This window comes from Sturnus vulgaris, chromosome 3, assembly GCF_052056855.1.
Source record: "Sturnus vulgaris isolate bStuVul1 chromosome 3, bStuVul1.hap1, whole genome shotgun sequence".
Taxonomy (NCBI): domain Eukaryota; kingdom Metazoa; phylum Chordata; class Aves; order Passeriformes; family Sturnidae; genus Sturnus; species Sturnus vulgaris.
This window is the reverse complement of record NC_142245.1, coordinates 113309922-113336403: the sequence shown is the minus strand read 5'-3', so window position 1 is coordinate 113336403 and position 26482 is coordinate 113309922. Positions and strand designations below refer to the sequence as shown.

General features: G+C 45.2%; 1 protein-coding gene across 6 annotated transcripts in view; it reads left to right on the top strand.

Moving 5' to 3' along the window:
- Positions 1–26482, top strand: part of EXTL3 (exostosin like glycosyltransferase 3) — a 134157-nt gene that overhangs the window by 27069 nt on the left and 80606 nt on the right. For all 6 annotated transcript variants that reach the window (XM_088162583.1, XM_088162586.1, XM_088162581.1 and 3 more), the window contains exon 2: positions 14502–14576. The gene's annotated coding sequence lies outside the window, so the exon portion shown is untranslated. The remainder of the gene's footprint in view (positions 1–14501; positions 14577–26482) is intronic.

Sequence of the window (26482 nt, the reverse complement as noted above, 5' to 3'; positions counted from 1 at the left end):
ATCTTTATGGGTAGTTTATACCAGCATGACCCAGGCTTTGCTCTGACTTGTGTCTCTGTATAATTCCACTTCCTTGGAAGGGGTGACTTGGAATCTGCAGACAGATCTGGCTCCTGTTTCCGTGTTCATCTCTGATCTCTGCTGCGTGTACCGACACGCGAGCCTCGGGTTCCAGCAGCTCTGCCTGGGACACAAAGTGGCAGCTGTTTGACAAATGCAATGGAGCAAGTGTTATAAAAAGAACCAAAGCAAATTTCCTCTCCTCAAGACTGATGGAAGCAGGAGCAGTATTGGGAATGCTTCTTGTGAGCTCGGTGTTCCTGTGCAGGGGAGTCTCACTTGGACACTTTGCTGTCCCTGTACCTATTCTTAGCCTGTTTACCAAAAGCTGTTGTATGTGCATCAAGAGATCTCCCTGGTCAGGCTGTTGGTGTGTTTATGTGGAGTCTTTTGAGGACTCCAAGCTTTTTTGTCACCTCCTTCTGCTTCTGTGCTTTATAACTGCTCAGGAAATACAGGTTAATGTTTCCATAGTATCTGAGTGTATCACAGAGTGTCTGTGAGGCAGGGAAGTACTGCCTGGTGCTTGTTGACACTGACCTCCGAATTTGAGATTTGTGACATGGTAGAAATGATTTCACAGCCTGCTGCTAGAAGGGGTGGCCTTGGTCTCTCTCCCTCTCTCAGCTCTGAAGTCCCTGTATTTCAGATGATGCCTCAGTGAAGTGACTCAGTTTGAAAATCCAACAGCAAACTGCTTGAGGGATTTTTGGTAGGAGATGGGGAGTCCCCTTAGTGGTAAGGAGCACAAGGCAAGGGTTGGTGCCTTGGGAGGTTTCATGCTGGAGTGTCCTTGGAGGGGGATCAGAGAATAGTTTAGATTGGAAAAGCACTTGGAGATCATGGAGTCCAACCATCCCTCAGCACTGCCAAGGCCACCTCTGACCTGTGTCCCCAAGTGCCACATCCACATGGCTTTGAAATCCCTCCAGGGATGGAGACTCCACCACTGCCCTGGGCAGCTGTGCCAGGGCTGGACAACCCTTTAAGTGAAGAAATTCCTCCTGTTATCCAACCTGAACCTCCCTTGGCCCAGCCTGAGGCTGTTCCTCTCATCCTGTCCCTGTTCCCTGGGAGCAGAGCCAGATCCCAATTGGCTGCCCCCTCCTGTCAGGGAATTCCAGAGAGGGAAAAGTTCCCCCCTGAGCCTCCAGTTTTCTCCAGGCTGAGCCCCTTCCCCATCTCTGTTCCCTTCCCTGGATGCTCCAGCTGCTCCATGTCCTCCTTGTCCCAGAGCTGTCCCCAGCACTGGAGGTGTCCCAGCAGTGCCAGCACAGGGGATGGGCACTGCCCTGGCCCTGCTGCCACCTCAGAGCTGGGACAAGTCAGATGCCACCGCCCTCTTTGCCCACCTGGGCTCATGGCCACTGCCTGTGGGCCACCTCCCCCAGGTCCTTTTCCACCCAGCAGTTTTCCAACCCCTCTCCCTGGCAGTCATAGGAGTGGCTGAGCATGGACAGGTGAGAAATGGGCAATGTGACAGTGCCACAGGCACTGTGCTGTGTCAGGGAGCTGCCTCAGCACCCTTTTATCTTCCCTGCAGCCCCAGAGTGTGCTCAGGACCAAGGAGGGAGATTTAATGAAGCTCAGGGACTCGTTCTACACGAACACGCTGAATGAACAAGAATACTTGGCTGTTGTCTATGACTATGAAGGTCACCAAAATCAGATGCTCATTTTTCAGCTCCTCGTTGCTGCTGGGTACAGCAGAGCTTTGTGCTGACACAGGCAGTTCCTGTCAATGGGGCTGGAGTGGCACTGAGAGAAGAAAATGCCACATTTTGAAGGTTCTTGGTAGTGAGACGACTGGAAAAATGTGTATTGGGTACAAATTTTTTAGACTTCTTTTTTTATTGCCTGTTGTCTCCTTGCTATGAATTCTGCTTTTCTGTTTTGAGAAGTGAAATTAATAATCTCCCTTACTTCCTGTCCAATGGGAAGGAATGTCTTCATCCTGGCCCAAGCTGAGCTGCAGATGAGACCTGTTTTGGGAACTGTTATGTAAAAGCAGAGGAAGCAGAAACAAGCAGTTCTCCATTCTCTTTGAAATGCAGTTTTAATGGTTCCTTGGTAATTCATGCAATTATTTAATCAGCTGCACGATCCCTGGGATTATTATTCTTTCCAGGTAATAACTGGAGCAGTAAAGATATTTTGAAAATAAATTGAAAAAAAAAATAGAATTGGCACATGTTGTTTGCATGACTGTGTTTTAGTAATTGTTTGAAATGACCTTTTGGAATCTCGGAGAGAAAATTTGTTTGCTTGACTTTTTCTCCCAGATCAGCTCCTGGCAATCTTGATATAGAGCAAAATTGAGTTGTTTTGGGTTTTTTAATTACATTCTGACAGCAAAGCCTATTTTTCTGTGTGCATTACTGTTTTTGCTTTTTTAAAGGTTAAGCTCTGTTTGACAGGACTTGCACAGATGAAGTTTTTGAAACTTTCTGGTGTGGTTGTTTGCCTGGAATTTTTTTAAGCTAGAATTATTAATCCTGGGTATTATTACAAAATACATATTTACTGACTTATTTATTAACTTAATGAGAAAAGTCTATTTTTGAATGTCTAGAGACATGATGATGAAAGGTCTCTGGGTTTTTTGTGGGTTTGTTTTGATTTTGTGTTATTCTGTTTACAGGTTTTTTGTTTGCTTTTTTTTGGTCTTTTTCAGATTTAGAGGTTGTAATGTGATGAGATCATAGAACCTTGCCAGATTTAGGGAAAGAAAAAATATTTTTTTTTTTACAAAGTTTTAGCAGACCTCTTGTGAAATCTGGTTCCTCGATGCCCCTGGGTTGTGGTCAGAGCCCACTGTGGGTTTGATTTGTAGGAAAATGTCCAATTTCTGAGAGCCTTGCTCCACACCAACTCTGTGTGAAACCTGCTCTTCTCAGGGATGAAACCAATGCTTCTTCCTTTTTCCTTTTTGAAAATTCTGGCATTTTTCCACTTGAAAAATCTGACGACCCTTGAGAACGAAGGGTCAGAAAAACACATTGTGTGAAATCTCTCAGCATTCAAGTCTTCACATGAGAGCCCATTGCTCAGTGTGCTTCCTGGAGCTGCACTTGTTGAGGCTCTGAGAGCCTGGTCCTCCAAACACACAAAAAAAACCCCAACTCTGTGAGAGCTGTGCCAAGGAGCAGGTGCTGCAAAATTCAGCTTCTGCCAACTTTTGGAGAAAACAGCACTGATGGAGATCAGCATCTCTCAAGGGAAAATTAAGGCTCCAAAATCAGTGTCCAAGCTGGAACAAGAAAACAGATGCCAGAAATATGTGCAGCAGCTCAGTTTGGAGTTTCCCTTCCTCTCAGGATGATCCCTCAAGGCAGCTTGGTGTCCTGAAGGACTGAAACCTGGGGTTGTTTCCACAGGGGACAGAAATGACTGGAAGAATCAAATGGGACTCAGCCACAATGATCTGGAGCTGAGTGAGCAGCAGCCTGTGGGATTTCAGCCTCCTCATCAGGCTGGTTTTGCACATCCCGACTTGAAAAAGTAGGTTTTAAATCCTTGGATCTGAATAGACAAACCTGAGGGGCTCCATATTTCCTGCTAAATTCCAGATAAGATCTTTTACTGTTTGAACTTGCAAAGCAGTTTAGGTGTGTGCTTCCCTGCTTGCAGGGTTCCTGCAAAAAGCTTGATCCACCCCTTCATTTAGTTGAGGCTGTTTGGAATGAACAATCTTCCTCAAGCTGTGAATACAAGAATGGTTTAGCTTTAAAAAAAAAATAAAAGAAAAAATAAAAAACCCGTCCCCTGCAAACAGATGATGTAATGCCCAAGCTCCATGTTTAAACAGTAGCTAATTTGCCAGGGGATAAACCAGGGTGAAATCTGTTCAGGCTTTCTAATTTCCCACATTCACCAGGGCTTTGTTCTTTTTGCTTTCAAATGCAGGGTACGATTGTGTGTCCACACTGTGTGGTTTCCTTCAGCTTCTGCAGCCAAAGAGTTTGTCCAGGGGCAAGAAAAAATGTTGCTGTAAACCTTTTGTTGCTATAAACCTTGATATGCATCTTTTTGGCTTTAAGTTTTACTTTGTGACTGAATTAAAATCCTGAGCCATCCCTTTGATGATCTTCAGCACAGGATTTATTCTGAATTTGGATCTTGTCTCTTTGCAGGCACGTTCCTTTGGCCAAGCAAGATTCACTCCCTGCAGGGTCTCTGGGGCACTGCTGGGTGAGAGACTCCTTGTTCTGCAGCTGGTTTGGGCTGCTTGTGAATTGTTTACTTGGTGTTTGGACTCTGCTCTCCCAGCCAGTTTCGTACAAAACAAGGAACGCTTAATTTTCACACTTTAAAAAAAAAAAAAAAAAAAGACACGAGCAACTTTCTCTGCTGGTCTGTGTAGTGCTTCTTGTCTGCTGACAGGAGGGGACTTTGGCTGGTTGGGGAAAAGGGAGGTTTGCATCAACACTCCCCTCCTCCTCCGTGGGATGGTTTGTTTATTGGAATTTTTTACTGACCTATTCCTTTAATCCTCAATTTTGGCACCATTTCCCAGGCCTTGTGTAAGCACAGGAAGCTTTGCCAACCAGCAGGATGAACCAGGGCACACACAGCAGGGTCAGAGACATCCAGGAGCTGCAGTGTCTGCCTGTGCTGATGGAGGAGGGAAGATGTGACACGAGAAATTCAAGTGGCAGTTCAAGGAATTGCTTCCATCTTCTCTGGCTTTTGTTTTTTTCTTCAAACTCAGAGCAACTTCATCTTAAAAGGTGCCCCAATCTGGGGTGAGCCTGTTTTTTGGGGATGTCATTAGCCAGCCTGCCATGTGGGGTGGCTTCAGCAGTTTTTCTTCCTCTGAGGGTGCCTTGTGCTGACGCTGGAGCTGGAGCTGTTGCTCTGGAAAGCAGCACTTGGGGAGAGAGCACATCTGTGAGAGCTGACTCACAGCATCCAGATCTGCTGGGATGTGCTGCTTTCAAACAGCTGGATTTCAGGATCTCACAAAAACTCTGTGAGGGGTGGGAAGCTGAGGGGCTGTCCTGCAGCTGATGGTTGATTTTTTTTCCATGGTTGAAAACTAAGAGTAGTGAGCCACTTGCAGATTATGGTGGAGTTGTGCTTGATCTTTTCTGTTTATTATGATTTTATTCCCCACGCTCTGCTTGCTGGTTTGACTCCTTCCTTTTTGGCATTGTTTTCACATCAATCCCTTTCCTCAGAATTTCCCTGCTCCCTGCCAGCTGTGGAGCAGCTGGGAAGATACCGAAAAACACGAAGTGCTCTGAAGGGCTGCTCAGAGGGGCACGGCTTGGCCATGGAGCCTGGATTTAGCTGGAGCTCCTCGGATGGGCTGCACCACCCATCTCCAGCAGTGGTGGGGATGTGTTGAGGAGCTGTGGGCTGCACACAAGGAGCCTTTTGTTTGCTTTCCTTAGCAACCCTGCCTCTCTGAAAGCCGAGATGTTCTCACTCCTGCAGTGCCGTTCCCATTCCCGGGAATGCTGGTTGTTTCTCGGGAAGGAGGGCTGGTCTTTCTACCCCTAACCTCCTTTTTTTTTTTTTTTTTTTTTTAATGACAGGAGATCTCCAGCCAAAAGAACTCTGGTTATCTGGTGGTTTTTTTCCCCCCAAGCAGCAAGTCCTGCTGACTCTCATCTCTGCTCTATCTGTTCTGGTGGGCACGATGTGCTGAATTTAAATAAATTGTAGTCTTTGCTAAATATCTGTCAAATATTGACTTAGTCTGTAGGGTGAGCTGACTAAGCTGAAATTAATGGTGTAATTCCAGCTTGTTTGGCACGGGTGTGGAAGCAGTTTCTTTGCAGATGGTAGAGGAAATTAAGATCTTACCTTGACTGCAGCTCAAGGGGAGGAAAGAGAAGCCTTGGGCTTATATGGCAATAGGGAAAGACTTGGTGGAGACAGAGAGGGGGAGTGTTTGTAAAGATATTGAGGGTGATAAAACCTCTTCCCAATGAGTGAGGTCATAAGACAAAAATTGAGGTGGTGTTGTTAACTGTATGCTATTACAGATGTCATGAAATGATCTTCCACGTTCTGGGCCTTTGCCATACCCCTGGGATAATTTTTCTAAATCTACTGAAAATGAGATGTGAAAAAAATAAGAGACAATCTGGCTGGTTGAGGTTTTGGCACAGATCAACAGCCTCAGTGCTGGTATCTGCTGGCTTTGTGTGTTCACCTCTGCAGGTGAACAACTCCACGTGTTCCTGAGGCACTGCTGCAAAATGACAAAGCCCTGGCACCTCCAAGCAGGCAAAGAAATGGAGATGCAAGGAGGTGTCTGAAGGGATCCAAGTGATCCAAACGAGCTGATGGCAGAACTGGAGCTAAACCACGCAGCTTCCCTCGTGTTTCAGAGCCTGTCCTTCCAGCTCCTGGGAAGCTTGTGGGTTTTTCAGGTTATTTTGTTGCTGGCATAAATGAATCTTGGAATTCAAAGCAATAAAGATGCAGCTTCAGGGCCAGTCCTGCTTGAGTGACTGCAGGGATCTCAGGGCTGGTACAGTGAATCTGATGGATGTTGATGTAAGTGGAGAGCTCATGAGTTGGTTTGGGTTGTTTTTTTTTTTCAACACCTTTTTTCTCTTCACCCCTTAACTCTTTGCTGCAGGTAGTGAGACCTCCATTGTAACTTTTAGTTTTATGGGAGCTTTGTGCCTCCAATCGATTGGTTCCTGGCTGATCTTCAATAGCTCAGAGAGCAAATGTGATGCAGCAAATTCATTATATGCTAAAATATTTATTGTGTTACTGTAAAGGTCACTGATGGCAGTGGAGGCTCAGTAAGATACAGTCCTGAATCTTTCCAAAGATGGCATCTGTCACCACTCTCTTTTGAGAGCAGTGTCTTAAAAAGTACCTGGAATAACTTATCCTCAGCCCATGCTTTTGGAGGTACCTGTTTGGACCTTGTGTAGGTTAATAAATGACTCTTGTGCTGCATCTGAAAGTGAGCAGCTGTATTTAATTTTGTCCTGTGTGCACTCACAGGCAGGAATGGAGGGCAGAGCAGGAAATGAATCTTAGCTTAACCTTGTCCCTTTTTTTGCTTGATTTAAGTAATTTTCAGAATTTTAGAATAAAATCTGCACGATCTGATTTCTGTTCTGGTTGTAGTAATCTGGAATTGTCAGTAATGCCCAAGGGCATTTTTGCTCCTACGTGTGTAGGAATGAATTACTTGTTGCCTAACATCACCTGGAAAGGTAGCAATGAAAAAGCTTCCTGGCAATGAGGTGGGCTGTGACTTCCCTTCCCCCAAAACACAGAAGGAAATATTTAGCAAATGGATTTGGAGCTGGGAGGAACCTCTCCAACCCCATTGCACAGGTACAGGAGTGGTGGTGTGTGACTGTTCCCCAGTGCAGGGCCCTGCATGCTGTGGGATACATTACTGACCTGTTTGCTGGTAGTTTTAGCATCTGGCTGAGATTAGTTCATCCAGCTGATCCCCAATTCCATGCTATAATGGTGTGTCTTTAAGCACAGGTTAGATGATTGGATATTGAGGAGCATTTTGGAGTCTGGCCTTGCAAATGCAGCTTTCTAATTGAAGCTGTGCTTGCTGGCAAAGCTGCCTTTTAAAGTTCTGCTGTCTGTCCTCCCCACCACATCCCAGCCTCTCTGGTTCCTCATTGCAGCCTGCCTGATCCTCCCTCTGCCAAGCAATGGCTGCTGGCCTGCACATTTGTCACCTGTGGCCACTCCTCTGGCTGTGAGGGGCTCTTTCCTCATCACACCGAGAGTTTTCCTAATTGGAAGCGAGCACTGAAGGGGCTGCATTCATTGTTCGAGCTCTTTGCCTGAGTGAGCGTTTCAGGCAGCTGCTGTGAGGTTCAACAGCTTCGTCTGTCATACCAGACAGAGCTCGAGATAATCTAGCAAATCTCTTGATTACGAGGGTGGAAAATAATATGCTTTGATTTACAGATGTTGCTGCACAAAAAAGTGCTTCAGTGAATTCTCTGAATGGCAATATCTGGGTACCTTTGGCATCCTCAGTCTTTGAGTGCATCCATTTTCTGAACATACCCCGAATTCCTGCACACTTGTCTGGACACAGCAGTTTTACACACAAGCAGACAATTAATTATTTTTCAGTAGCATTTTAAGCCAAGTTCAGGGATTATACTGAGGCAGGGGCCTTGAAGTTTACTGTAAAAAAGACCAAGGATAGTGGAGGCTGTTGCCTTATGGCCGATTGAAAACACCAAGGAGGACAAAGCATATTTTTAATTAATCCTCAAAAACACCTTTTCCTTTCCTCCAGGAAGTTGTAGACAAACTTTGAAAGCACTTTCTAGTGTCTGCACCGTTCTGAGAAGGATCTCTGATGCAGGAAACACAGAGGTCTCACCTCTGGTGCCAGAGGTGTGCAGCTGTGGTGGAGCTGCAGCAGCAGCACGAGCATTGCAGGTGTTTCTGAAGGGGTTTGAAATATTTTCTCCTTTTGGGCACACGAGCTCTCTTGGTTATGGACTGACTGACAGATGTGCAGAAGATTAGGAAGTGTTTTTACAACCCCTGGAGGCTGTGGTAAGCTGGAAGAAAGAGCTCCTGTGGTCTCTCCTTGGCTGTGTGGCAGAGCAGTTTGGGAAGTGCTCAGATTGAATCTAAGATCACTTCTTGTTTGCGAGGTTTAGTTGTAATCTCGGTTTGCTGTGCAGCCACTCTGTGCTTTCAGTGGGACAGGGAAGGGGAGAGATGGTGGGAGGACAGAAATTACACTTGTTTTGGTTGGAACAGCTCCTGAATTTATGGTGTTAGCTGCTTTTTCTGCTGAAGGTGAGGACAGCATTCGTGTGGGAGACATTTAGGTTGGGACTTTTTTCTGCAGATCTGGTTGTTTATCAAGTTGGGTTTTTTTTTTTCCCCCCTCCTTTCTGGAGGTCTGCTTTATAACCAGCAGAGAAAATCACTCCTTTCTGCAGCACAGTTCGTCTTGTTCTAAGCAGACATCTTGAACCAATCTGACTTTCTGTGTTCCAGCAGTGCCTGCTGCTCATGCTGGCTGCAGAGAGAGCCAGTCCAGCTGTTTCAGGTGTGCTGAGAATGACTTGTGGGCAGCATTACTGCAATGAATCTGAGCCTTTGCAAGGCCAAACCTTGGCTGCTGGGTGGGTTTGGAGACTGTGCAAGTTCCTCATAGCTGCTTTTGCTTGGAACAAAAAAAGAGCTGATGTGGCCACTGGATCTGATTATCCCCCGTGGTAGCAGGTCTGAGGTTTGAGGAGTATTTTAGTGAGACAACCACATTTTGAAGTGGTTCAGATATCAATGAAGGAAGCTGAAAGGCTTTGTTTTCACTCTCCTGACCCTGGGAATATTGGCCGGTTTGTCAGCTGGGATCCATCTGCGAGGAAAAAAATGATGTCCTGGTAGCAAAGGAGGGAAAGAGCCAGCTCCTTTTCCCAGTGATTTTTGTATCTCTGATCAAATGTGCAGCGGTGGAGGAAATCACACTGAAAACGACCACAGAGCTTTCTGTTTTAACTCCCTAACTTGAGCCTGGATCATACAAAGCAAACCCTTCGAGCCTGTGAAGGGGGTTTTGTGGAGGAATAAAGCTCATTGTCAGCTGCCGTGTTCAGACCCTTGGGAAATTGTGACCATTGTCTGGGCTATTATTGCTTAATAAAAGCTTTGCATTTCCTCATTCAGGGCCTTGAAAATCTGGTTCTGTGCTTTTAAAAATAACTCAGCGTGAGCCACAATTGGGAGCATTCACAGAGGAAATTCTTCAGCCATTTAAAACAAAGTGAAGGGAGGGAAAAAAAGCTCTTTTTTAAAGTGCTTTTACTTATCCGTGAAGAGTGAGTGTGTCCCAGCCGTGCTTCCACTATCTGCATGGAGCACAGAGATTCTGCTCCCGTTTGCTTCCAGGATTTTGGGCTCCCAGCTGGGGAACCTGGGCTGGGCATGCTGGATGCATCATCTTGGGATATTGGAATTTTTGTGGATGAGCACCTCTGGACAGGTGGGACCAGCAGTCACTGGTAGGGTTGATGCTCTTTGTGCTTGATGTATAAAAAAATTTGTTTTCACGTTTAAAAATGTTTTTCTTTCTGCTTGTACCAGAGGCCACACCAGGAAGGGTCATTTCAGGCAAAATGAAATGTGGTCATGGGCTGAAGGATGATTTTGGGCACCCACTCTGCAGGGAGTGCTGTGGGCTCCGAGGTGTTCATCACCCCAAAGTTAGCTTCCCTCTAGTTTTTATTCTCCTGATTTGTGCTGGGAAATTATAGCTCAGCACAGAAGCCCTGAACTATTTTGCAGATCTGCTTTGGAGGTTTGTTTCTTTCCCTCTGTGTGTTCTTGGGTTTATTTTCCTTCTGGTGTGGAAATAATTATATTGCTTGTTTCTTATGTTCTGGCTCCGACTAAGAGGAGGAATGTACTCAGGTTTTTTTATGTTGTGGTGGTGTTTTTGGTTTGTTTTTTTTCCCCAGTGCAGTTTCTGCTATTAAAATATTCTGGACAGCAGTTGCTGCCCACGTAGAGCACAGAAATGTGTGTTTTGTGGTTGCAAGACATGCTTGCTCTGGGTGTGTCTGGTTGTTTTGTTCAGTGCCAGTCTCTGCCCACATGGTTGGCCATCATTTATCATTGCCATCAAGCTGGGGAGATATCATTTACATTAGTAATTAGTGCTTTGTGCAGGCCAGAATTAGCTCCACTGGCTCTTGGAAATAAGTTTTCTCTTGGAGCTGTGTGTTTTGTGGGATAGAGACCAGGGTGTGAGGAGGGGATGACACTGGGCTACAGCAGCGTTGCCAAAGACTCTTGGTAGTGAAGAAGCTGATGGCTGGGATATTGTCTGGATTTTATTTATGATAGGAAATGAATTATAGCAAAAAATGCCTCTTCCATGCCTCAGTTTCTCCACCAAAAAATGAATGCTGCCCGATTTGCCTGAGTGTGTTCATTAGCAGGAATTACTCTCCTCCCTCTTCCTGTCTCCTGGAGCAGCTGTGATATGCACAGGGATGTGTGATAATGCCAGGACTGGGGACAAGGCACAGCCCTGTTGAATTCTGTCACACCATTGTGTAGTTTGGTGTTGCTTGAAATTTTATAGGTCATGTGCAACATTAAAATGATTTCCATGCCTATGTTTGGAGAATCTGCTGTGCCCACTTTGATTTATATCCACGTGACTGATCCAGGGCCATATGTTAAGAATATAACTGCTTTTAATTTATTTTTTTTTTAAGCCCTTGGTATCTAAATATATCTAATAAAAATGCAGACTGGAGCTCTTTAATGAGGCCTAAGTCAATCCTGGCTCTCTTTTTTTTTTATAAGACAAAACCACCTCACACACTGGCTTCTTTTTGTATGGACTTCTGCTTTGCATTTCTACACATCCATCATAGCATGAAACCTCTGACAAAAGGAAATAAGAAAAGACTGTTTAAGAGACCGTTTTGCTGTGCATAAACCTGAACCTTTGCAAAGGGAAAACCCTGAGCTTTGGCAAGTGAAGTCATGGGCTGTGTGATGACAGAAAGGAGAAATAAAAATTATAGTGCTGAGTAAGTTTAGTGTAGCTGTGAATTGTACAGCAAAGAACAGGTGCTGTTAGGAAAGGAAATATTTCCAGTTTTGTTCCTTGCCTTTGCAAAATCACAAAATTCAAGTGATGCTTGGAAGTTTTTTGCCACCAAAAAAAAAAATCTTCATTTTGCTGGCTAAGCCAGTGGTCGAGGCCTTGAGCAGCAGCATTTGGGTGGAGGCTGGGGATGTGTGGCTGTCTGTGATTTTTGGGGGCTTTGCTGTAGGAGCAGCTCAGCTCTGCAGGCACGTTGCTGCTGTGGCTGTGGTTTGACAGCTGAAGTCAGAGCACGGCTGTGAAATCAGACTCTGCTCACACATGGCTGTGGCTGGGTGTGAAATCATGAGTGGTTCTGGCAGTGACATGAAAAAAAAAAAAAGGCGGAAAAAAAGAGATTTGCTTGTTTTGGAAGGGCCTCGTCCTTTTCTCATTGCTCATGGGTTGTTCTGCATGGTCAGTGTGACAAAGCCCAAGTTGGAGTCCCAGTCTCCTTTTGGTAGAGAGGATCCAGAACTTGCCTCACCAGCTTTATGAAGGAAGGGAGCCCTAGCAACTGCAGGACTGAAAGGCACAAGTTTTGTGTACAGAACAATATAGCCCTGTGAGACTGAACAGATGAAGAAGAAGTGGATGAGTTTTCTGAAATGCTGGCCCACCAGAAAAGTTTCTGAGGGAAGGTAATCAGGGCTGTGGTTTTTCATTTGGTGACCTCTTTCCACAGGCAGTCAAACTTTCAGATTTAACAAGGCTTTGCATAACAAGAGGTGCTCTGTTTACAGGCTGCACATTCACTCGTAGACACAGGAGCACAATGATAAATTATTTAATTACAGATACCCAAAGAAACAAACCAGACGCCTGCTGGGCTGTGTTGTCCCTCTGGTTTCCCACTTTGCATGGTTTTTTGCTGGCTGAGATTCCCAAAATCCAGCCGTTTGCAGCAGTGGTCTCGCAGTGATTAATGTTAATTAGCGAGGTTCTGCTCTGTGAGTATTCCTGCAGCACACAAAGTGCTCAGCTCCTCACCCGTGTAATGAGTGTGGATTCAGCCCCATTGATAATTAGCAGCATCCCTCCAAGCACTTGTGCTCCTCTTGGGAAAGGAAGTTTGGTGTGGAGCTGCCTGTGGTCGTTAGAGCAAGTCCCCACTGGGACTCACGTGCAGACTCTGCCATCCACAGTTGGGTTGTCACCTTTTTACCTTTTGTTTTAATCTCAGCTTCTCCTCTGTGCATTCTCTTTACTGAGCAGCACAGTTGCCAAGATTTGTTCTTTTCAGCTTTGCCATTAGAACCTTGTTTTAATCAGTGCTGACAAAGTCCTGGTTGGATCTGTGCTCCAGGTAGGAGTTGGATTTAAGAGTTCTTCAAGAAGCTTTTTATGCTGCAGGAACATGGTGCTCCTTGTGCTGACAAGAGTTTTGTGTCTCTGCCTCTTAATAACCATCCTGTAGTAACACCTTCTTCCTTCATTTGCAAAACAGCTCCATTCCAAGAAGAAATTTCCTCCTGAAAATGTGGAAGTGCGGTTTGTTCTTGGCAAATCCAACTGGGGCTTTATTATCAGCTCTCTGATTTAATATCCATGCTGATGGAATGCTCCTGTTGTGGGGGGAAACATCTCGGAGAGGTGATTGTCTCCCAGAAGAACATTCCCCTCCTTTTTTAACACTGAAGGCAGTAGAATGGAAGAAGCTGGTAAATAATATGAGTGTAAATAAGAACAAAATGATACTTTAATTTTTATGTGTGTTCAGGATAGAAAATCAATGTGAGATCAGGAGGTCTTTCCAGAAGAGGAGCGTTGTTCTTAAATATCTCTGCTTTGTCCCTAGTTTTATGTGTTCAGTATCATCCAGAAAACTCTTGGTTTTGCATTTGATTGTAATTTGCATTTAGATTGGCTGCCTGAAGGGAGTCTCTTGCAAGGGGAGATGGGGCTATGTGGCTCCAGTCTCTCGCAGATCTGGCTGAAAGTAATGGCATTTACATAAAAACCATTAGCTCCGTTATTGATAAACATGAAAGGCATCCATTTAATTTAATTTTTTGATGAAGAGCTTTTAATATAAGCACACAATAGCACTGAGGTAGTAACATTCCTGCCCTCATCCCTCTGTACTGACCTCTTGTTTTAAGGGCAAGCTTTGATTGGGATTTTCTTGGTGGAGAGATGGGAAGTTATTTCTATTCCAATTTACTCGAGTAGCCAGTTGTCTTGCTACATTGTGGGGAATTATTTAATGCTCATTTTAAGAGGTGTCTCTATTAATTGAACGGGGATTTAATGTCTCCCTGAAGCACAGTTGGTCTGTGTGTGATGTATACCAACATGTACGCCTGGCAATTCTATGGATAATCTTTTCCTTCATCAAAATGGGTTTAAGCAGAACTTCAGTGGCTCCTCATTAAGGGGATAAAGTGTGTTGAAACAACAAATGTATTGAAGGGAACTTCTTTGGTGCACTCCAGATCAGAGCCCGTGTAACCCTTCAGCACCGTGGCTGCACAAACATTTGTTCCCCTGCGTGTGCAATGGTGCTGTGGGGATCAGGACGTGTCACCAAGAGCTGTGACTCACTGTCCCCGGAGTAAGTGGCTTTGGGAAGCTGTTGCTGCTGCTCTCATGTATAAATACCTTGCTTTTCTCCTGGGCTGGATCATCTCTGACCTCACCAGCCTCCAGAGGCAGCCTGTGCTGTAGTTGTTTTCAAGCATCACAGCATTTGCTTGAGAGATTTTGTTGAGAGGTTTGCAGGTGCTTTGAGTTCTTGACCTCAGAGCTGGGGAGATGACCTTGTCTGTTTTGCATTGATTACCTGGCCTACTTCTTGATTAAAAAAAAAAATAAAAAAAATTTTGGTCACTTTATATTTACAGCTCCTTTTCCTCTCTATCAGGCTCCAGACAGATGAGTAGAGAGCTGACTACAGAAGAGGGACAGATTCCAGTTTGCCAGCTGATCACTGTGTACAGTGAGTACCTTCATATTTCAGGAATAAAACTTTCTGTAGTGCCTGATTTCGGCCTTAAATTGCCTCCATTGGGACACAGCATTAAGTCTGCATGCTTGGATACTGTTTTCCTAAAAGTACAAGCTTCCTTGGCTTAACTCTTGTTTTGGGAACTCCTTTTATCTGAAGTAGTAAATTGTGTCCTCATCCCACTTTCAGTAGTGGCAAAGCAGAGAGAACTGCTGCAGTTCCATCTGGTGCCTGCTCAGGGCTGTGGGGAATCGACACTAAAGGTCTCCAGGTGTCACCTGAGGCTTCTTGTGCTGCAGGGAAATGCTCCCCAGAGCTCTTCCAGCCTTGTTGGAGGTGTTGGAACTGAGTGAGGAGGGTGGATGAGGGACCTGCCATGGCACATGTCAGGGTTACTCATAAAGGAGTGCTATGAAATTAGCCAAATGAGGCTTGGCTTGACTGGTGGGTGGAAAAGAGCAGGAAAAAAAAAAAACCACTGGAAAGCGTTGTCCAGTTCATGGTAAGGATGGCAGGTTTGCCCTGAAAGTGGAGGAGAAAATTTTTATTTCATGGGGAATTTTTACACATTAAAATGTCTTGCATGCGTGTTAATGGGCTGTAATAATGAGCCTGTGCTTTATGAGGTGTCTGCAAACATCTTAGAACTCGCTAGTGTGAGGGAGTAAATACTTGAGCTAGTAAATACTCATTTATTGGAACGTCTTGGCCCACGTGGTGCAGTGGTGTGGCCAGACTGAAATAAGGAATTGCCTGATTGTCCAGGTGTCTGGAAGCCAGGAGGATGCTCTAGTATGGGCTGTAAAATTCAGGTGAGTGTGGGAGCTGCAGCAGTTGAGTTTATTGTGACAGCCCTAGCAGGTGATTCCCTAGGGATAATGTGGGATGATGAATCTTGAAACTGAAAGTGCTTGTTAACGAAAGTCAAGGATGAAATAATGCATTTAGAAACTGGATTGTGTCATCTGATTGGTGTGGATAGATCCAGGGAGCAGGGCACAGAATTCCTGTGCTTCTGGGAAAGAAGGGAAAGAGAGGAAAACTTACTTGTAGCTTCCTCATTTCTCCCCTATCCAACCAGTACATGCAGGATATCCTGGACTCAGGTGTCTGTTCCTGTGTATTGCAGCATTTCTTGTTCTGGATCCAGGAAATCTTTGTGCCCTGCCAAACACAGCAGGGACTCCCCTCAGCTGGAACAGAACTCCTGTGAAAAACTCAGCAGTGAATAACAAAAATGGGAGTAGCAGCAGGGTGACGTCAAGGACAAACGATGCCGGTATTGACCAACGGTGCCACCGTGCCAAGGTGCTCATCGACAGCTCTAATCCCTGTGTGTGCTCTGAGCCAGATCTGCTGACTTGGGGAGCTGCAGTCACTCAATACCATCGAATTCTCCTTCTCTTTGCATATCTTAAGCAGAGGGAAGTCTCAGGCTGACAGCTGTGCACGCTGCACAAGGCCACGGGTGTCACAGGCTTCCCCCAGGACATCATTTGGCCTGTGCAACATTTATTGCACTGCTGTGCTGTGCAGCAGGTTCAGCATTGACTTTCAGAAGCCCTTCTGGGTTAGTGGGCCTGGTGGCTAAAGGAATGAATGTAGGAGAGAAGGATTTCAGGTTTGGAGTCTTTTTTAGGGTGGAAGACTGTGATTAAAGCAAGGAGTATGAATTTAGGTCAGTAGGAGATAGCTGAGGGAAAAGCTGTTCTTGGCAGGGAGCTGGAACAGAGGAGATGCTGGAAACAGTCTGTGATTGCCATGGAGCAGAATGGGAAAATAACCTGTTTCAGGGGACTCCTTAACAAGTCATTCTTATGCAAGACTCTCTCCATGACACTAAATATCTAAATAACGGGGTTGGGCCTGCAATCTAAAAATACTTTCAGGAGACTCATCTTCAGACACCTCCTGAGGCTTCCTGGCTTGGCAGCAAAGCCAAGTTCTGCAGGAGTTTGGTAGCAGGGCCCTTCCTGTGAGGATGTGGCACCATCCACATGAACATGAGCGTGGCTCTGGTGTTTCCTGTGCTTCTCTGGGGCTCGTGTCACTTTGCTCACAGCTGCAGTGAAGAAGGGCTGGGGGAGAGCACTTGGGTATGGCAGGGAGGGTTTGTGCTGCCTGCACCTCCTGCAGTTCTCTGAGGAGCCCTGGCAAGTGAGGGGTGGAATTCCTGCTTCTTGCTGCTGTTCTCCTCAAAGATGCTGGGGACTTTTGTTTGCTTCTTAAAAAACTCAGAATGTGGAAAAAAAAAAAAAATCACCTGAGCTGTGAGAGGCTGGGTCTGTCCTGTCTCCAGCCATGCCAGTAGGAATGGCCTCATCTCCCATCAGTTTATTCAGCTCTTGGTTGAACCCCCTGTGTGCTTTCAGCCTCTGTCCAGGCATTTCAAAATTTAACTTTGTGTGGTGAACCACTTCCTTTTGGTAACTGCACCTGCTGCCAGCTCGTGTACTGTAAGAAGTTCATGTTTGGGGAATTGTCATTTGCAGTTGCATAAAATTCTGTAAATCCCTGCTGTGTCCCCTGTCAGGGGCCTCTTCTCCAAACTAAAATGTCCTAATTGATTCAATAGTCCTTACAGAGATGCTTCATGTTTTTGACCATCTTCACTATATTCACTATTTCCAATTTTTGGTCCTTTTTTTCTCCTTTTAAGTGTTCTTACTAGAAGATTGAAAGAACCTTTGGTTTCTGAGGTCCTGTCCTTTTGCTGTGAAGTTCTCTGTATGTTTAACCATAGAAAAGAAACCAGGAATTTTGATGCTCCATGTGATAACAAGCCATAACCTTTTATTCTTTTTTTTTTTTTTTATTCTAAAAAGCAGAGATTTGTGTGTCTAATCTAAAATCTCTATCAGAAAAGCTATGAATAAACCTGATAGCATTCCAGTGCACTGAGTCACTAGAACAATACATTGTTAACAAGGAGCCCTGGCAGAGCTGTGTGGCTTTGTGCTGAAGCTGTCAGCCACGATATGGGATGTGTCTTTGTATCCTGCAGCACTTTGGTGAAACTAAATGGCTGCTGGTGCCTACTGCACCTTCTAAATGAGGACAAGAAACACTCTGGGTGTTAAACCCAGAAATGGTTAAGAAATGATGTCAGAGAATTGGTCTTATTTAGATAAATATAAATCAGAGTCATCAAAGAGGTTCTGGTTCTGTAAGGGCAGGGCCTGGCTCTCCATCTCCTCTGCTTTGCATAAATAATATTTCTTTTATTGGTGGCTTCCAAACAGTAGAAGTGGAATATGATGTGATTAAAGTGTTAACACCGGGGCTGCACACTGACATGCCCGGGGCTGCCAAGTCTGTGGTTTTGTCTATCAGCCCTGACTCACATCTGTGGCTTCTGTGCTGCCCTAAGGTGAGTCAGGGCTCCTGCAGGGGTGATTAAAGCCCTGCCCTGTGGGCAGCCTGGGAAACTTGGGCCTCTCTTCAGCTGAGAACTCTTGGATGTTTTCCTCAGCGCTGAATCACAGCTCTCTGGACCATCCAGAGCAGTTTTTGCCAGTGTTGAGGTTTATCTTCCACGCCTGCACTGTTATTTCCACTACTGTGCTTTTCTTCTTTCCTCTCTGCTGCTTTCCCCAGTGCTTCCTTCCTGCCTTTAACCCCAAAAATGCTCCCGGGGTGTGTCTGTGCTCCCCTGGTGGCTTCTGTTCTGCACTGGGCAGCCAAAGGACCAAGTCCTTGTAGCAGTTCTCTCCCAAAGCAGACAATTTGTGCAGCACAATCAATTCATTGCCCAGATTTGGCAATAAAACACCAAAAGTTCCCCAAAGCCTCACCTGGCCTGCCAGGATGTGTCACCTGTGCCTCAGCCTGAACCCAGCTGGGGAGTCCTCCTGGACAGGGGACACCATGAGGAGGAGAGAGGGAGAGAACTACATCCATAGGTTGATTTTCTGTCACTTCTCAGGGTGTCCCAGCCCCTGCTTGTTGGTGAAGGATGGAGGTTTTTTAGTATTCCTTCCCTTCATGTATATCTATAGCTATGTACATAAATTATATCTATTTATATCTAACATATCTATTTAATATATCTATTTATATCTAATATATCTATTTATATCTAACATATCTATTTAATATATCTATTTATATCTAATATATCTATTTATATCTAACATATCTATTTAATATATCTATTTATATCTAATATATCTATTTATATCTGTTTGTATCTATGTATATACATAAATTTACATCTATATCTAGCTACATAGATATGCATAAATTTATATTTATGGCTCTTTCTCATTCTTCTTTTACTCTTGTATATGTGAAGTTGCCACACTGCCAGCCCACAGGCAGCCTACTGTAATCATTTCAGCTGTAGCTTAGTAAGGTGATAAATTGAGAGTAATTTTTAATCTGCTTGGGAGAAAAACAGCTTAATTGGCTGTTTCTCCTGGTGGTTCCAGAATTATTTTTGGCCTTAGAGGGTGTAAATGCAGCAGACATTGATCTCCCTGAATGAGGGGTCAGCTCTTCCTGGACAGCCCTGGAACACTGCATCTATTTATTTCTATTTTACCTTTTTTAGTACATTGCCTGAATAATGCAGCCAGTGTGGAAGGGGCCTGTAAAATGCTGAGTTGTGTGGTGGAATTTTGCTGTGCCCAAGTAAATCTCTTGTGATGAGAGATTCCATGTAGGGGAAACCTCCTGGATCAGCTTGGAGTGAGAGAAGGTTTGGAGACCTCCTCAGGATCCCACACTGGGGAAATGGAACTTGGGAGAATCCAGCTCATGCCATCACCCAGGGGACTTTTCCATTTAATGCAGCCATTGAAACTGGGACCAGAGGCTGTGTGGGACAATGTGCAATGGGGGAGCTGGAACAGGCTGCCTTTGTGGCACATCACAAAGACAGCAGTATGTGCTGGAGTTCTCCTGCATGCTGAGCCTGGAATGTCAGCCTGGCTTCTGTTCTCCTCCCTTTCCCAGCAGGAGCTGCTTCAGATTTGGGGAGAATAAGTCCCTGTTTGTGTGTTTATTTCATTTCTGCTCACAGTTCTGCTTGGATCACACAGAGGGTTAGAGGGAAAGAGCTCAAGTGAGGTAGGTGAAAGCCATCAGGTTGCTGTGAGATCCTCCATGGTGTGTTAGTGCAGGGCTGCAATTCTCCAGCTCTCCTCTTGCTCCACAGAACTCCCTGACAGGAGGTTGTAGGGAGGTGGAGGTCAGGCCTTCTCCCAGGTAAAGGGAGAGTATAAAACAGCCTCAAATTGTGCCAGGGGAGGTTAAGGTTGGATATTAGGAAAAATTTCTTCATGGAAAGGGTTGTCAAGCATTGGAATGGGCTGCCCAGGGCAGTGGTGGAATCACCATCCCTGGAAGTGTTCAAAGTAAGTTTGGATGTGGCACTTGAGGACCTGCTGTAGTGGTGAACGTGGTGGTGCTGGGTTGATGGTTGGATTTTCGTGATTTTCCAACCTTAACGGTTCCCTGATTCTTCTCTTGGTCTTGCTGTTTTTCATTGTTAAATAATAAAACTCAGCCACCCTGTGGATGGGGATGAGCTTTGAGATCCCTTCCAACCCAACCCATTCTATGAACTTGTGGCTTTATTTATCCAACAGCAGATACTGAGAGTCATCTCTGGAAATAATTTCAGTTTGTCTGACCTCAGACAGCTGGGAAGGCAGCGGTGCTGGGATGAGAACCCTGCAAGGAACAAAGCCCTGAGAACAGATGAAAACTTCTTTGTGATATGAAAATTTTCCAATAATTATTTAGTACAATAAAGCTGTTTCAAAGTGGTTAAAAATTATTAAAAGGACTCCCCAGGAGCTTTGCATTACTGTAGGAATGATTGGGAAGTGAGAAACAATGGCAGTAGCACAAGTTTGATTCTGTGAGTGAACTCTAGAGTCAGCTGGGTGTAAATGTGTTCTGGATCTCCTCAGACTTGATAAAAACTTGGGAGCTCTTGCTGTGGATAAAAGTGCATTAGCTCATTTGTCAGGTGAAGCTTTTTCTACACTGCAGGTTCACCTGGCAGATCAGAGGGAGACCCTTGGGAATAATTGTGGGAAGCACAAGTGAAATCCTCCTTGCTTTTCTAAGGAAGTTCCCAGCAGAACTCCATCACAGAGGCCCCGAGATGAGAAGGATTTACTTTGTGAATTGTTCTGTCATCACTCAGCAGGATAATTGACTTCTGATTAGGGAGAAAAATCTAGCTGCAGGTTGATGTTTGAGGTTCTGAAGTCCTCTTGAAAAGGCAAAATTCTTCCTCAAACAGCGATGGCTCTCCTGAGAACAGGATGCTGAAGACTCCATTATACCGGCATTGATGTAACAGCTGTTCCTGTTTGAACAACTTTATTTCTTCCTCCTCCTGTTGCAAATCAAAGGAAAAGTGGGAATCAGTGTTGTTGTTTGTTCAGCATTAATAACGAGGTTGTTAAATTTTTTCCACTGCTGGAGATGTTTTTGTCACGTGCTTCCTGCACTCGGTGGCTCTCAGACCTGCTGCTCTCCGGGTGTTTTTAGCTGGTGATGCTGATGACTGAAGGATACTTATTCCTTCTTTTCCCAGCTCCCAAGTGACTCAGGAGCTAAAAGCAAGCCAAGATCTGTGCCTCCCACTGGCAGCAAAAAGGCTGATGTGGAAATCATGGGCATCTTCCTGTGAAGATGATCCTTAAAATTTTAGAAGAGGAATTCTTGGTCCAGAGTGATGAGCAAGGGGGGCAGCTTTACCTTGCCAGGGAGGTTCTTGGGCAGAACAGATTTCATTTCTGCTTCAGCCTGGACCTGCATTAATGCTGCAAAAAAATCTACCTGGAATTGCAGAATATCCTGAGTTGGAAGGAACTCACAAGGATCATCCAGTCCAACTCCTCACCCTGCACAGACACCCCAGCAATCCCCACCCTGTGCATCTCTGAGATGCTCCTGGAGCTCTGGCAGCCCTGGGGCTGTGACCATTCCCCAGAAAACTGGGACTTGAATCTCTCTTCAGGTTATTGTTTTGCATATTAGTATTTACACCGTTGAAAAGAGAGGGGAAAGATTTTGGAAGCTGGTGCTAAGTGGGGCTGGGTCTGTAATGAGATCAGAGCCATTCCAGATCTCTGTACCAGTGAAAGTATTTTTAGAGGAGAGATTTAACCTGGAAGGAGTGGAAGGGCATTGCAGTGCACTGAAACTGCCCCTAAGGAAAGGAGGATTTACTTCTTCCCTTTTCCTTCCCATCTCCTGTGTGGGGCTGCTGAAGTCTCAGCTTCATCCTGCTCATCCAGCTGCTGCCTTTCCCTGTGGACAGATTGAGAGTCCTTTCAATTCCATCTGGAGTGCTCACCGTGAGGCATCACAGAGCTGATGCCTTTGAGGAGGGGAGGGAGCCTTTGTCAGGTCTCTAGGGAGCTAATTTATACAGATCCTCTTGGGTTCACTGGCCAAGTGTGTCTTTGTTTTCCATGTGCTTTTGCCTCTGAGATGGAATCCTGAGAGCAAGGCCAAGTGTCAGGCTGCTGCTGGTGGCAGGGCTGCAGCTGCACAGCTCATCCTTTAAGGAGGGAAAATTGCCAAAATTTTTGGGTTGAATTGGCTGTCTCAGCTTTTCTGGTCAAAGTTGGCTTTTGTCGTTCCAAAGTTGTGGATTTTATCAACCTTTAACCTTTAGACTAAAGGACTTTTAAATAATGAGTTTGTTTCATCAGAGATATAAGCAGGAGATTAGAAGGTGTGTGGGAAAAGAGTGATCTTGCCCTTGCCAGCTCTGATAGGTATCACTGGTATTACTTACTGTCTGCTGGATTTTATTTCTATACAGTAAAAAAATCATGAATGTTTAAAGAAGTGTTACAGCTGCATTTTTTTTCAAGCCACGATTACAAAAGGATAAAAAAATTGAGACAGAAATTACTTGCTATTGAACACTGAGCTTTGCCTAATAACCAAAATTAAAAATTTTTAGATGTTTGCCTTAAACAGTCTCTCCAGAAACTCCTTAGAGTAGAGCTCAGCCTGAATGGGAAAGCTTTTAAAAAGCCTGTTGGAAATCCCAAATCAGCAGGGAGTAGATGGAAATATCAACAGGAGAAAACAACTTCTGCACAGCCCAAATTTGGTTTTGGAGCACTTTTCCCTTCTCTGGAGAAAGAGGAAATGCAGAGTGACAGAGAAGTGACTGGTGAAACCCATGCCACTGCTGGGTCTCCTGATAGGTTTTCCTGCCCAAATGAAGGCCCCTGTTTTTTTCTTTGCCTCTGTTCCTTTTATTCCGAGTAAGTGTTCCCATTATCCCGTTCTGTGAAAGGCTCCTGGCCGCTGCCTGAGCTGGATAATAAGGGAGTAAGGCAGCCTAATTTATAACTTGTGAAGTGATTCTCTTCAGAGCACTAATGAGCAGTGACCCAAGCACAGGTAAATTATCTGTAGGGGTTTTTCCCCCCTCCTTTTCCTCTTAAATCTCTGATCATTTCCATCCCCAGGCAACCTGCTTTTCACCACCATTAGCGTTGTCTCAGTTTTTGTCTACATTCCAAACTTGAACCACTTTATCCACAATTGATGTGTGCTCCTGTAGAGTGAAGAGCACAAGGCTGGTATAAAAGCATTTAAAATAGCATGGCTCATTCTTGTGTTGGAGAGGAATAATGGACGTGGGATACAGCTTTAGACTTAGAAAGCTCTCTAAATTTAGAGTGTGCCTGTGCATTGTAGTTGAACTGATCTCATGGCAAGCTGGTGCTGAAAGGAAAGGTTTTGCTCTCAGCCTGATCTTTTTGCACTGATACAGATCCAGTTTTTTCCCTCTCAGTCCAGACAGTTTATTTCCAGCCTAACTCCCTGATTCAGGCTTGGAAGCTTTCAGCAGCACCAGGCCATGAGATCAGCTGAGCAACAGTGCCAGGAGCACATGTCACTGTCTCAAAGGTGCTCCCAGAATTCATTCTCTCTCCCTGTTGGCACTGTGGGGTAAAAGGCAGGGTTTTCCTCCTGCTTGGTTATCCTGTGTAAAGTTACTCCTTGTGGAAGTAGCTGTCTTTGCTGACAGTCCCCAAAAGAATGCAGAGAATTGTGGGCAGCCCGTTCATATGTGGCACATGCTCTGTGATGTTCTGTGTGCTACAGCCAGCTCGAAAAATAATTAAAACTCCCAATGTTTTGCTGGTTTTTTTTGCTGGATGTTGTTGGATATTTAATGGAGCTCGTTGGCAGTAAACACTCCTTCCCTGGGGATCTTTCCAGAGTCATTAAATCTGCTGAGGGATAATCTGGAATAGTCTCCTGTTTGTCTGGAACATTTGCTGGACGTGGGAGCTGCAAAAAGGGACCTTGTCAGGCATCCCTGAGCAGCTGCAGGGTGATAGCAGAGGTGAAGGGCCAGCAGAGGGGTTACTGAAAATATTAATTACAGATGATGTCTGATTCTGTAAATAAGAAATACAGATGATGCCGTGGTGGTGAAAAAAACCCCAACCTTTAACTTTAAGGAAGGTGTTGAATCCCCAAAGGACAATAATAAAAGGCCACGAACAGTGACTGAGAGTTACAAAGTGGCTTTTAGTCAGACATGTGCAGATTCCAAACATGAGTTTGGGTGGGCAGAAAAGGGAATTAGTTCAGCAGCTGCTGGGCTCTTTCTGAGCCATTTCAGAGGGGGCTTTCAGTTGGTTGTACTTGATTGTTTATACCCAGTGTCAAATTCCAGGCTACTGAACGATGCTTGTTTTGTGTGTGGTGTCTGCTCCCCCAGGAGAGGGTGAGCACAGGTGGGGACATTGATCTCTAGAAGGTCACGACAACAGCTGCAAGGTGGCCTTTGCAAAATGCCTCATGTGCAAAGGGATGTGGTGCAAAAATTCTCTGCTTTCTGCTCAGCTGGGGCTTTCTTTTGCAAAACGTTCACTTTCAAGAAGGATTTAAATGTGATTTCCAGATGTTAATGTGATAGTGGGTTTAATGCTGTATTCTGAAGGAGCAGCCTTTGCTGAATGTAACCTTGGGCAAAGCTTAAAACAAGCTACCAAAAAAGCAAAAAGGGAAGTGATAGAGAGCTGGCAGCCATACAAATATGGATTTGTGTGGGAAGGCCAAAAATGTGCTGGGTGTCTTACCAGAAAACGTGCAATAACAAAACCTGACCCCTGCCCCTTGCCTGGAGACCCCAGCTCCTCCTGCAGCCTCACACCTCTCCCAGGAGTTTGGGGCAGAGTGGCAGCAGATCCACAACCAGTCCAAACCCTTCAAAAGTTTGTGGGGAAAAAACCCCAGAGCAGTAGCCAGGAAAGGTCAGTGCAGCTGCCTTGCATTGCAGCGTGTGTTAAAACACAGGAATAGTTCCCAGCTGGAATTGCCCTCATTCCAGCCTTGTCATCGAGATCAAGTGGACTGCAAATACATTTCTGTGGGAATTGCTCTGGATGCAGAGCACCTTTAATAATGTCTCAATATCTACCTCACTGTGTGCAGTTTTAATCTAACCAGGAGCCAAAGGCACAGATGGAATTATGAGCCAAAATACTTTGACTTGGTCGCTAAAAACGACATTAAAACATTATTTTAATGCCTGTAGCACCATGGTCTTGAGTGAGCACATTGGAGAAGCAGCTCTGAGCTGGATGGCAAAGAATCACAGAAACAGAATATCCTGAGTTGGAAGGGATTCATAGGGATCATGGATCCAACCCCCTGGCCTTGCACAGACACCCCAAAATCCCACCCTGTGCATCCCTGAGAGCATTGTCCAAACACTCCTGGGGCTCTGGCAGCTTTGGGAACATCACCATTCCCTGGGGAGCTGCTCCAGTGCCTGACACCCTCTAGGGAAGAACCTTTCCCTGCTGTCTCTGCATGGGAAGAGCAGGAGCTGGATCTGGTTGGAGTGAACCTGCAAAGGGTCCCAGAGGGGGGAACCAAATGCAGCAGCAAACATCTGCTGCCTGTGCCCCCAGTTTGTCTCCTGCCTGTGCCACATTGCAGCAGCACAGGTAATGCTGGCATTGCACTGCCTGCCTCCCTGGGGAGCTTTCAGGTTTTCCCTGGCTCTTTGGAGCTTCCTTGGATTAACAGTGAGATAATGGTGACAAAGCTGGGTTAGCAATGGTGGCCCCTTGTGCTGTGCTTGATTTTGCAAGCCAGCTCCAGCTGTTAAAGTTCTTGTGATCATCATGCAAGCTCCCAAAAAAAGCTTAGGATTAGCCCAGGAAAAGCTTTTCAGTTCCTGTGCTTGCTCTGAATGCAGCTTGCAGCCCTGGACAGTCTGATGAGCACAGGGTGGTGAATTGTGTGCTGTGCCCTGTGGGTTCCACTATAAACATAAATGGAATATAAACTACAGATGTATAAAAGCATTGTTACACTGTGTGTGGAATCAGTGTCTGCCTTTGGGAGTGAGCTCTGCAGGAGGGACCCTGACCCTCAGCATTTCTGCTGGGTAGGGAGCTGCGAGTCTTTGAAAGTGCTCCACTTACTCGTAGGTTTCCTTTCCAACTGCATCCTTAAATGTATTTCCAACTGAAATATATCCTAAATCAGCTGCTTCAGGGGTTTGGGTTTTTTTTTTTTTAACAGGAAAGAACTCCAAATTTGCTTATTTTCATGGTAAGATCACAGGCATCGGCCACCACTGTGGATTTTGGTGTTTTAGTTCACATGTGTGTTTATGCATTTTTCTTCCTGACCTTTGCAGATGTTCTCAGCTACTCTTTTATAGATCTGACAAACTGACCCTTCCCCTCTTAAATACCAAATGTTCCATGTCAATTCAGCAAATAATGGAGTGGGTTTTTTTCAGAGGAAAAGCTCTTTTTTTCCAGAACACAGTGGTACTCCTGCCCTGCCAGTGTAGGTGCCTCAAATACTCTGTGCTTCTTTTGTCTTTTTTTTTTGGTAATGATTTCACTGCTCCTTTTTATTTCCACTCGTTCTGC